Here is an 11,914-nt window from a genome sequence, read left to right as displayed (position 1 = left end):
CCTCCCACCCAAAGAACAACTTCTTCTGCGCAGCTTGTTTTCTAGGCAGCAGCGCTATTGTGATGTCATCGGGGGGCATTGTGACAAGCCGCCAGTGTTCCGTCTCTTCATGTTGTGCACAGTTCAAACGGAAAATACATCAACAGGCAGACTACAGAAAAGCTTACTATCAAAGGTTAGAGGGGGGCTTTCTCAGAGGGCTTTTTACAGTTTTTCTATTCCCAATTAGCCGTTTAAGTGTACTTATTGAAAGTAGTAATTCTTTCATAGGCCGCCCTTTCTTAGTATTTGACGTTCCTTATATTGCGGTATGAGGCTTCGCAGTAGGTTGCAAACATTCATCACCCATGACTGTCCCCAATTGAGCTCAGAAGCTCAATGTCTATCATGACCTCTCTTTTAGAATGTCCAAGAGCAAGCAAACTATTCCTCCAGGAGAGGGCGCCAACAGACTACTAAAGAGATCATCATTACTCAAAGAAAACCCCAAAAACCAATGCATGATAGGAATAAACAGGTAACTTTCTTTGGAGTGGAAGCGGAGAGATCGCACCAGATGCCAATTCTAGATCTTATCACACCTGTGGTCACTGCAGCAGCAGGTGAATCCACTTTGTCCAAAAGGGATCTATTCCATTCAATTGCAAATGATCTAGATAAGACAGAGAACTGCAGCACGGGGACATAGCCGAGTTGGTCAGGTTGAGTGGTGATGAGTTTGCTATTTGGATGAATAAAGAAAGTCAAAAGTGTGAAAGATAAAAAACAAAAGGAGGAAGTGTGAAAAGTGAATGGGCCAAATTGAGGTGCATATGAAGACGTATGCTTTCTTCCAATTCATTAAATCGGGCTAATATGAATCAGGTGAATTGAGTTCTGCTTTTGGAAACTGGGTTAAGAAGGGGTGCACCGTTCCTGGAGGTACTGCAATACCAGGTCAATGCGTGGAGTGGACAGAGCAAGCTCTTTTTCCATCTCCCTGTTCTAAAAATCCATTTAATATATGGTCCCCAGATAGGGGACGTATCAGATATTAAACTGATAAGAACAGATACTACACTTGATCTTAGCCAAAAGGCCGAGAAGCGATAACCAGAATTGGTTTGGGCCTCGAGTGGCACCCTGGCCTATGCCGGACACATCTTAGGGAGAGAGAGCGAGAGGGAGACAAACCCACGCCTACACAAGACATTTTGTCACCCAAGCCAACCCTTGAAAAGGCTGCTTTGCAGAGCAAAAACAAGAAGAATGGTGCGTTTTGCAGCCGCCGCCCACTGCAATGAATCTGAATAACTCCTCCTTTAGGGCGCAAGCAACTCCCCTCCCCCTTGCAGTCTTTCCAATTCACGATACAAAAAGACGGACAGGACAGGTTGCCTGACTTTCCGTCACTGCCACCCTTTGCCATCCTTACCCGTAGAAAGCCCTTTCATCATCCCCAAACCCTAATCTTTTCCCTTTCCTTCCCAGCCCCCAAACCCTGCCCTCTGTACCTTTCTCACCACCCGCTTCCCTTCTCCTGTCATCCCCCTACCACCCGGGAAAAAAAGAGATTGCCCCCTCCTTCCACTAGCCCACCCTCCCACCCAAAGAACAACTTCTTCTGCGCAGCTTGTTTTCTAGGCAGCAGCGCTATTGTGATGTCATCGGGGGGCATTGTGACAAGCCGCCAGTGTTCCGTCTCTTCATGTTGTGCACAGTTCAAACGGAAAATACATCAACAGGCAGACTACAGAAAAGCTTACTATCAAAGGTTAGAGGGGGGCTTTCTCAGAGGGCTTTTTACAGTTTTTCTATTCCCAATTAGCCGTTTAAGTGTACTTATTGAAAGTAGTAATTCTTTCATAGGCCGCCCTTTCTTAGTATTTGACGTTCCTTATATTGCGGTATGAGGCTTCGCAGTAGGTTGCAAACATTCATCACCCATGACTGTCCCCAATTGAGCTCAGAAGCTCAATGTCTATCATGACCTCTCTTTTAGAATGTCCAAGAGCAAGCAAACTATTCCTCCAGGAGAGGGCGCCAACAGACTACTAAAGAGATCATCATTACTCAAAGAAAACCCCAAAAACCAATGCATGATAGGAATAAACAGGTAACTTTCTTTGGAGTGGAAGCGGAGAGATCGCACCAGATGCCAATTCTAGATCTTATCACACCTGTGGTCACTGCAGCAGCAGGTGAATCCACTTTGTCCAAAAGGGATCTATTCCATTCAATTGCAAATGATCTAGATAAGACAGAGAACTGCAGCACGGGGACATAGCCGAGTTGGTCAGGTTGAGTGGTGATGAGTTTGCTATTTGGATGAATAAAGAAAGTCAAAAGTGTGAAAGATAAAAAACAAAAGGAGGAAGTGTGAAAAGTGAATGGGCCAAATTGAGGTGCATATGAAGACGTATGCTTTCTTCCAATTCATTAAATCGGGCTAATATGAATCAGGTGAATTGAGTTCTGCTTTTGGAAACTGGGTTAAGAAGGGGTGCACCGTTCCTGGAGGTACTGCAATACCAGGTCAATGCGTGGAGTGGACAGAGCAAGCTCTTTTTCCATCTCCCTGTTCTAAAAATCCATTTAATATATGGTCCCCAGATAGGGGACGTATCAGATATTAAACTGATAAGAACAGATACTACACTTGATCTTAGCCAAAAGGCCGAGAAGCGATAACCAGAATTGGTTTGGGCCTCGAGTGGCACCCTGGCCTATGCCAGACACATCTTAGGGAGAGAGAGCGAGAGGGAGACAAACCCACGCCTACACAAGACATTTTGTCACCCAAGCCAACCCTTGAAAAGGCTGCTTTGCAGAGCAAAAACAAGAAGAATGGTGCGTTTTGCAGCCGCCGCCCACTGCAATGAATCTGAATAACTCCTCCTTTAGGGCGCAAGCAACTCCCCTCCCCCTTGCAGTCTTTCCAATTCACGATACAAAAAGACGGACAGGACAGGTTGCCTGACTTTCCGTCACTGCCACCCTTTGCCATCCTTACCCGTAGAAAGCCCTTTCATCATCCCCAAACCCTAATCTTTTCCCTTTCCTTCCCAGCCCCCAAACCCTGCCCTCTGTACCTTTCTCACCACCCGCTTCCCTTCTCCTGTCATCCCCCTACCACCCGGGAAAAAAAGAGATTGCCCCCTCCTTCCACTAGCCCACCCTCCCACCCAAAGAACAACTTCTTCTGCGCAGCTTGTTTTCTAGGCAGCAGCGCTATTGTGATGTCATCGGGGGGCATTGTGACAAGCCGCCAGTGTTCCGTCTCTTCATGTTGTGCACAGTTCAAACGGAAAATACATCAACAGGCAGACTACAGAAAAGCTTACTATCAAAGGTTAGAGGGGGGCTTTCTCAGAGGGCTTTTTACAGTTTTTCTATTCCCAATTAGCCGTTTAAGTGTACTTATTGAAAGTAGTAATTCTTTCATAGGCCGCCCTTTCTTAGTATTTGACGTTCCTTATATTGCGGTATGAGGCTTCGCAGTAGGTTGCAAACATTCATCACCCATGACTGTCCCCAATTGAGCTCAGAAGCTCAATGTCTATCATGACCTCTCTTTTAGAATGTCCAAGAGCAAGCAAACTATTCCTCCAGGAGAGGGCGCCAACAGACTACTAAAGAGATCATCATTACTCAAAGAAAACCCCAAAAACCAATGCATGATAGGAATAAACAGGTAACTTTCTTTGGAGTGGAAGCGGAGAGATCGCACCAGATGCCAATTCTAGATCTTATCACACCTGTGGTCACTGCAGCAGCAGGTGAATCCACTTTGTCCAAAAGGGATCTATTCCATTCAATTGCAAATGATCTAGATAAGACAGAGAACTGCAGCACGGGGACATAGCCGAGTTGGTCAGGTTGAGTGGTGATGAGTTTGCTATTTGGATGAATAAAGAAAGTCAAAAGTGTGAAAGATAAAAAACAAAAGGAGGAAGTGTGAAAAGTGAATGGGCCAAATTGAGGTGCATATGAAGACGTATGCTTTCTTCCAATTCATTAAATCGGGCTAATATGAATCAGGTGAATTGAGTTCTGCTTTTGGAAACTGGGTTAAGAAGGGGTGCACCGTTCCTGGAGGTACTGCAATACCAGGTCAATGCGTGGAGTGGACAGAGCAAGCTCTTTTTCCATCTCCCTGTTCTAAAAATCCATTTAATATATGGTCCCCAGATAGGGGACGTATCAGATATTAAACTGATAAGAACAGATACTACACTTGATCTTAGCCAAAAGGCCGAGAAGCGATAACCAGAATTGGTTTGGGCCTCGAGTGGCACCCTGGCCTATGCCGGACACATCTTAGGGAGAGAGAGCGAGAGGGAGACAAACCCACGCCTACACAAGACATTTTGTCACCCAAGCCAACCCTTGAAAAGGCTGCTTTGCAGAGCAAAAACAAGAAGAATGGTGCGTTTTGCAGCCGCCGCCCACTGCAATGAATCTGAATAACTCCTCCTTTAGGGCGCAAGCAACTCCCCTCCCCCTTGCAGTCTTTCCAATTCACGATACAAAAAGACGGACAGGACAGGTTGCCTGACTTTCCGTCACTGCCACCCTTTGCCATCCTTACCCGTAGAAAGCCCTTTCATCATCCCCAAACCCTAATCTTTTCCCTTTCCTTCCCAGCCCCCAAACCCTGCCCTCTGTACCTTTCTCACCACCCGCTTCCCTTCTCCTGTCATCCCCCTACCACCCGGGAAAAAAAGAGATTGCCCCCTCCTTCCACTAGCCCACCCTCCCACCCAAAGAACAACTTCTTCTGCGCAGCTTGTTTTCTAGGCAGCAGCGCTATTGTGATGTCATCGGGGGGCATTGTGACAAGCCGCCAGTGTTCCGTCTCTTCATGTTGTGCACAGTTCAAACGGAAAATACATCAACAGGCAGACTACAGAAAAGCTTACTATCAAAGGTTAGAGGGGGGCTTTCTCAGAGGGCTTTTTACAGTTTTTCTATTCCCAATTAGCCGTTTAAGTGTACTTATTGAAAGTAGTAATTCTTTCATAGGCCGCCCTTTCTTAGTATTTGACGTTCCTTATATTGCGGTATGAGGCTTCGCAGTAGGTTGCAAACATTCATCACCCATGACTGTCCCCAATTGAGCTCAGAAGCTCAATGTCTATCATGACCTCTCTTTTAGAATGTCCAAGAGCAAGCAAACTATTCCTCCAGGAGAGGGCGCCAACAGACTACTAAAGAGATCATCATTACTCAAAGAAAACCCCAAAAACCAATGCATGATAGGAATAAACAGGTAACTTTCTTTGGAGTGGAAGCGGAGAGATCGCACCAGATGCCAATTCTAGATCTTATCACACCTGTGGTCACTGCAGCAGCAGGTGAATCCACTTTGTCCAAAAGGGATCTATTCCATTCAATTGCAAATGATCTAGATAAGACAGAGAACTGCAGCACGGGGACATAGCCGAGTTGGTCAGGTTGAGTGGTGATGAGTTTGCTATTTGGATGAATAAAGAAAGTCAAAAGTGTGAAAGATAAAAAACAAAAGGAGGAAGTGTGAAAAGTGAATGGGCCAAATTGAGGTGCATATGAAGACGTATGCTTTCTTCCAATTCATTAAATCGGGCTAATATGAATCAGGTGAATTGAGTTCTGCTTTTGGAAACTGGGTTAAGAAGGGGTGCACCGTTCCTGGAGGTACTGCAATACCAGGTCAATGCGTGGAGTGGACAGAGCAAGCTCTTTTTCCATCTCCCTGTTCTAAAAATCCATTTAATATATGGTCCCCAGATAGGGGACGTATCAGATATTAAACTGATAAGAACAGATACTACACTTGATCTTAGCCAAAAGGCCGAGAAGCGATAACCAGAATTGGTTTGGGCCTCGAGTGGCACCCTGGCCTATGCCGGACACATCTTAGGGAGAGAGAGCGAGAGGGAGACAAACCCACGCCTACACAAGACATTTTGTCACCCAAGCCAACCCTTGAAAAGGCTGCTTTGCAGAGCAAAAACAAGAAGAATGGTGCGTTTTGCAGCCGCCGCCCACTGCAATGAATCTGAATAACTCCTCCTTTAGGGCGCAAGCAACTCCCCTCCCCCTTGCAGTCTTTCCAATTCACGATACAAAAAGACGGACAGGACAGGTTGCCTGACTTTCCGTCACTGCCACCCTTTGCCATCCTTACCCGTAGAAAGCCCTTTCATCATCCCCAAACCCTAATCTTTTCCCTTTCCTTCCCAGCCCCCAAACCCTGCCCTCTGTACCTTTCTCACCACCCGCTTCCCTTCTCCTGTCATCCCCCTACCACCCGGGAAAAAAAGAGATTGCCCCCTCCTTCCACTAGCCCACCCTCCCACCCAAAGAACAACTTCTTCTGCGCAGCTTGTTTTCTAGGCAGCAGCGCTATTGTGATGTCATCGGGGGGCATTGTGACAAGCCGCCAGTGTTCCGTCTCTTCATGTTGTGCACAGTTCAAACGGAAAATACATCAACAGGCAGACTACAGAAAAGCTTACTATCAAAGGTTAGAGGGGGGCTTTCTCAGAGGGCTTTTTACAGTTTTTCTACTCCCAATTAGCCGTTTAAGTGTACTTATTGAAAGTAGTAATTCTTTCATAGGCCGCCCTTTCTTAGTATTTGACGTTCCTTATATTGCGGTATGAGGCTTCGCAGTAGGTTGCAAACATTCATCACCCATGACTGTCCCCAATTGAGCTCAGAAGCTCAATGTCTATCATGACCTCTCTTTTAGAATGTCCAAGAGCAAGCAAACTATTCCTCCAGGAGAGGGCGCCAACAGACTACTAAAGAGATCATCATTACTCAAAGAAAACCCCAAAAACCAATGCATGATAGGAATAAACAGGTAACTTTCTTTGGAGTGGAAGCGGAGAGATCGCACCAGATGCCAATTCTAGATCTTATCACACCTGTGGTCACTGCAGCAGCAGGTGAATCCACTTTGTCCAAAAGGGATCTATTCCATTCAATTGCAAATGATCTAGATAAGACAGAGAACTGCAGCACGGGGACATAGCCGAGTTGGTCAGGTTGAGTGGTGATGAGTTTGCTATTTGGATGAATAAAGAAAGTCAAAAGTGTGAAAGATAAAAAACAAAAGGAGGAAGTGTGAAAAGTGAATGGGCCAAATTGAGGTGCATATGAAGACGTATGCTTTCTTCCAATTCATTAAATCGGGCTAATATGAATCAGGTGAATTGAGTTCTGCTTTTGGAAACTGGGTTAAGAAGGGGTGCACCGTTCCTGGAGGTACTGCAATACCAGGTCAATGCGTGGAGTGGACAGAGCAAGCTCTTTTTCCATCTCCCTGTTCTAAAAATCCATTTAATATATGGTCCCCAGATAGGGGACGTATCAGATATTAAACTGATAAGAACAGATACTACACTTGATCTTAGCCAAAAGGCCGAGAAGCGATAACCAGAATTGGTTTGGGCCTCGAGTGGCACCCTGGCCTATGCCGGACACATCTTAGGGAGAGAGAGCGAGAGGGAGACAAACCCACGCCTACACAAGACATTTTGTCACCCAAGCCAACCCTTGAAAAGGCTGCTTTGCAGAGCAAAAACAAGAAGAATGGTGCGTTTTGCAGCCGCCGCCCACTGCAATGAATCTGAATAACTCCTCCTTTAGGGCGCAAGCAACTCCCCTCCCCCTTGCAGTCTTTCCAATTCACGATACAAAAAGACGGACAGGACAGGTTGCCTGACTTTCCGTCACTGCCACCCTTTGCCATCCTTACCCGTAGAAAGCCCTTTCATCATCCCCAAACCCTAATCTTTTCCCTTTCCTTCCCAGCCCCCAAACCCTGCCCTCTGTACCTTTCTCACCACCCGCTTCCCTTCTCCTGTCATCCCCCTACCACCCGGGAAAAAAAGAGATTGCCCCCTCCTTCCACTAGCCCACCCTCCCACCCAAAGAACAACTTCTTCTGCGCAGCTTGTTTTCTAGGCAGCAGCGCTATTGTGATGTCATCGGGGGGCATTGTGACAAGCCGCCAGTGTTCCGTCTCTTCATGTTGTGCACAGTTCAAACGGAAAATACATCAACAGGCAGACTACAGAAAAGCTTACTATCAAAGGTTAGAGGGGGGCTTTCTCAGAGGGCTTTTTACAGTTTTTCTATTCCCAATTAGCCGTTTAAGTGTACTTATTGAAAGTAGTAATTCTTTCATAGGCCGCCCTTTCTTAGTATTTGACGTTCCTTATATTGCGGTATGAGGCTTCGCAGTAGGTTGCAAACATTCATCACCCATGACTGTCCCCAATTGAGCTCAGAAGCTCAATGTCTATCATGACCTCTCTTTTAGAATGTCCAAGAGCAAGCAAACTATTCCTCCAGGAGAGGGCGCCAACAGACTACTAAAGAGATCATCATTACTCAAAGAAAACCCCAAAAACCAATGCATGATAGGAATAAACAGGTAACTTTCTTTGGAGTGGAAGCGGAGAGATCGCACCAGATGCCAATTCTAGATCTTATCACACCTGTGGTCACTGCAGCAGCAGGTGAATCCACTTTGTCCAAAAGGGATCTATTCCATTCAATTGCAAATGATCTAGATAAGACAGAGAACTGCAGCACGGGGACATAGCCGAGTTGGTCAGGTTGAGTGGTGATGAGTTTGCTATTTGGATGAATAAAGAAAGTCAAAAGTGTGAAAGATAAAAAACAAAAGGAGGAAGTGTGAAAAGTGAATGGGCCAAATTGAGGTGCATATGAAGACGTATGCTTTCTTCCAATTCATTAAATCGGGCTAATATGAATCAGGTGAATTGAGTTCTGCTTTTGGAAACTGGGTTAAGAAGGGGTGCACCGTTCCTGGAGGTACTGCAATACCAGGTCAATGCGTGGAGTGGACAGAGCAAGCTCTTTTTCCATCTCCCTGTTCTAAAAATCCATTTAATATATGGTCCCCAGATAGGGGACGTATCAGATATTAAACTGATAAGAACAGATTTTTGATTTAATGAAGCTTTCCAAAGCACCACAAAAAATGCATGACCGAAGTCACACCAAAAACAGTGCAAAGGCTAGGATTCGTGTGGACCCCACCGTGAGGAGAGGGTCCCCAAAAATCAACCCCGTCCCTCCGAGCCAGAAGGCCACAGCAAGGGTCAGGGATCTTCGGTGCTCTCCCAAGCCGAAGCCTGGTTGAGCCTTGTCGTTGCTCCCAGCGTCCACCCAGGCATCTTACCCAAGTGGAGTAGAGAGCTACTAGTTGTTGGTTTCGCAGCCGAAACTGCCCGGACCGTCAACCGGTGTTGGTTTCTCAGCCCAAGGCTAACCGGACCTCCAACCGGGTGTTGGTTTCTCAGCCGAAGCTGACCCAGACCTCCAACCGGGTGTTGGTTTCTCAGCCGAAGCTGACCCAGACCTCCAACCGGGTGTTAGTTTCTCAGCCCAAAGCTGACCAGACCTCCGACCGGGATTATAAAAATTTCCCTTCCTAGCCAGAAGGCCGGGATAGGGTAATATGCTCAAAAAGTATGAAAAGGCAAGGTACGGTGTGCTACAGAGCCCAAGGCTTGCCGGGGTCCCAAGCCAGCAAGCTCAGACTCACTCCAGGGTCGTCAGTCCTGGGGCACGTTGTACCATAGCCCCCCACCCTTACTCAGTCTAATAGCCTCGATCCTGGTAGGGCCATGTTTTCCTCTAGATGAATATACTATCCACCCAGAGTACTAGCAAGCGCAACCTTCCAGTGTGCATTGTATCATTGTACTAAGGTGGCCTGGAGCTTAAACCACCTCTTCGAACAACACTACACTTGATCTTAGCCAAAAGGCCGAGAAGCGATAACCAGAATTGGTTTGGGCCTCGAGTGGCACCCTGGCCTATGCCGGACACATCTTAGGGAGAGAGAGCGAGAGGGAGACAAACCCACGCCTACACAAGACATTTTGTCACCCAAGCCAACCCTTGAAAAGGCTGCTTTGCAGAGCAAAAACAAGAAGAATGGTGCGTTTTGCAGCCGCCGCCCACTGCAATGAATCTGAATAACTCCTCCTTTAGGGCGCAAGCAACTCCCCTCCCCCTTGCAGTCTTTCCAATTCACGATACAAAAAGACGGACAGGACAGGTTGCCTGACTTTCCGTCACTGCCACCCTTTGCCATCCTTACCCGTAGAAAGCCCTTTCATCATCCCCAAACCCTAATCTTTTCCCTTTCCTTCCCAGCCCCCAAACCCTGCCCTCTGTACCTTTCTCACCACCCGCTTCCCTTCTCCTGTCATCCCCCTACCACCCGGGAAAAAAAGAGATTGCCCCCTCCTTCCACTAGCCCACCCTCCCACCCAAAGAACAACTTCTTCTGCGCAGCTTGTTTTCTAGGCAGCAGCGCTATTGTGATGTCATCGGGGGGCATTGTGACAAGCCGCCAGTGTTCCGTCTCTTCATGTTGTGCACAGTTCAAACGGAAAATACATCAACAGGCAGACTACAGAAAAGCTTACTATCAAAGGTTAGAGGGGGGCTTTCTCAGAGGGCTTTTTACAGTTTTTCTATTCCCAATTAGCCGTTTAAGTGTACTTATTGAAAGTAGTAATTCTTTCATAGGCCGCCCTTTCTTAGTATTTGACGTTCCTTATATTGCGGTATGAGGCTTCGCAGTAGGTTGCAAACATTCATCACCCATGACTGTCCCCAATTGAGCTCAGAAGCTCAATGTCTATCATGACCTCTCTTTTAGAATGTCCAAGAGCAAGCAAACTATTCCTCCAGGAGAGGGCGCCAACAGACTACTAAAGAGATCATCATTACTCAAAGAAAACCCCAAAAACCAATGCATGATAGGAATAAACAGGTAACTTTCTTTGGAGTGGAAGCGGAGAGATCGCACCAGATGCCAATTCTAGATCTTATCACACCTGTGGTCACTGCAGCAGCAGGTGAATCCACTTTGTCCAAAAGGGATCTATTCCATTCAATTGCAAATGATCTAGATAAGACAGAGAACTGCAGCACGGGGACATAGCCGAGTTGGTCAGGTTGAGTGGTGATGAGTTTGCTATTTGGATGAATAAAGAAAGTCAAAAGTGTGAAAGATAAAAAACAAAAGGAGGAAGTGTGAAAAGTGAATGGGCCAAATTGAGGTGCATATGAAGACGTATGCTTTCTTCCAATTCATTAAATCGGGCTAATATGAATCAGGTGAATTGAGTTCTGCTTTTGGAAACTGGGTTAAGAAGGGGTGCACCGTTCCTGGAGGTACTGCAATACCAGGTCAATGCGTGGAGTGGACAGAGCAAGCTCTTTTTCCATCTCCCTGTTCTAAAAATCCATTTAATATATGGTCCCCAGATAGGGGACGTATCAGATATTAAACTGATAAGAACAGATTTTTGATTTAATGAAGCTTTCCAAAGCACCACAAAAAATGCATGACCGAAGTCACACCAAAAACAGTGCAAAGGCTAGGATTCGTGTGGACCCCACCGTGAGGAGAGGGTCCCCAAAAATCAACCCCGTCCCTCCGAGCCAGAAGGCCACAGCAAGGGTCAGGGATCTTCGGTGCTCTCCCAAGCCGAAGCCTGGTTGAGCCTTGTCGTTGCTCCCAGCGTCCACCCAGGCATCTTACCCAAGTGGAGTAGAGAGCTACTAGTTGTTGGTTTCGCAGCCGAAACTGCCCGGACCGTCAACCGGTGTTGGTTTCTCAGCCCAAGGCTAACCGGACCTCCAACCGGGTGTTGGTTTCTCAGCCAAAGCTGACCCAGACCTCCAACCGGGTGTTGGTTTCTCAGCCGAAGCTGACCCAGACCTCCAACCGGGTGTTAGTTTCTCAGCCCAAAGCTGACCAGACCTCCGACCGGGATTATAAAAATTTCCCTTCCTAGCCAGAAGGCCGGGATAGGGTAATATGCTCAAAAAGTATGAAAAGGCAAGGTACGGTGTGCTACAGAGCCCAAGGCTTGCCGGGGTCCCAAGCCAG

At 46.9% G+C, this 11,914-nt stretch overlaps 7 non-coding genes across 7 annotated transcripts; all 7 read right to left on the bottom strand.

The window, feature by feature from the left end:
- Positions 1–899: 899 nt before the first annotated feature.
- LOC142261373 (U2 spliceosomal RNA) lies at positions 900–1,090 on the bottom strand. Its single transcript, XR_012729087.1, has one exon. It is a non-coding gene; the product is annotated as a U2 spliceosomal RNA (small nuclear RNA).
- A 1,387-nt stretch (positions 1,091–2,477) lies between these two features.
- Positions 2,478–2,668, bottom strand: LOC142261372 (U2 spliceosomal RNA). The gene has a single exon (XR_012729086.1). It is a non-coding gene; the product is annotated as a U2 spliceosomal RNA (small nuclear RNA).
- Positions 2,669–4,055: 1,387 nt separating this feature from the next.
- Positions 4,056–4,246, bottom strand: LOC142261371 (U2 spliceosomal RNA). Its single transcript, XR_012729085.1, has one exon. It is a non-coding gene; the product is annotated as a U2 spliceosomal RNA (small nuclear RNA).
- A 1,387-nt stretch (positions 4,247–5,633) lies between these two features.
- LOC142261370 (U2 spliceosomal RNA) lies at positions 5,634–5,824 on the bottom strand. The gene has a single exon (XR_012729084.1). It is a non-coding gene; the product is annotated as a U2 spliceosomal RNA (small nuclear RNA).
- Positions 5,825–7,211: 1,387 nt separating this feature from the next.
- LOC142261366 (U2 spliceosomal RNA) lies at positions 7,212–7,402 on the bottom strand. Its single transcript, XR_012729083.1, has one exon. It is a non-coding gene; the product is annotated as a U2 spliceosomal RNA (small nuclear RNA).
- A 1,387-nt stretch (positions 7,403–8,789) lies between these two features.
- On the bottom strand, positions 8,790–8,982 carry LOC142261318 (U2 spliceosomal RNA). Its single transcript, XR_012729051.1, has one exon. It is a non-coding gene; the product is annotated as a U2 spliceosomal RNA (small nuclear RNA).
- A 2,189-nt stretch (positions 8,983–11,171) lies between these two features.
- On the bottom strand, positions 11,172–11,364 carry LOC142261317 (U2 spliceosomal RNA). Its single transcript, XR_012729050.1, has one exon. It is a non-coding gene; the product is annotated as a U2 spliceosomal RNA (small nuclear RNA).
- Positions 11,365–11,914: the final 550 nt, after the last annotated feature.

Source organism: Anomaloglossus baeobatrachus, unplaced genomic scaffold (genome assembly GCF_048569485.1).
Source record: "Anomaloglossus baeobatrachus isolate aAnoBae1 unplaced genomic scaffold, aAnoBae1.hap1 Scaffold_213, whole genome shotgun sequence".
NCBI lineage: Eukaryota > Metazoa > Chordata > Amphibia > Anura > Aromobatidae > Anomaloglossus > Anomaloglossus baeobatrachus.
The sequence above is the reverse complement of the archived record's forward strand: the minus strand, read 5'-3'. Positions and strand labels throughout refer to the sequence as shown.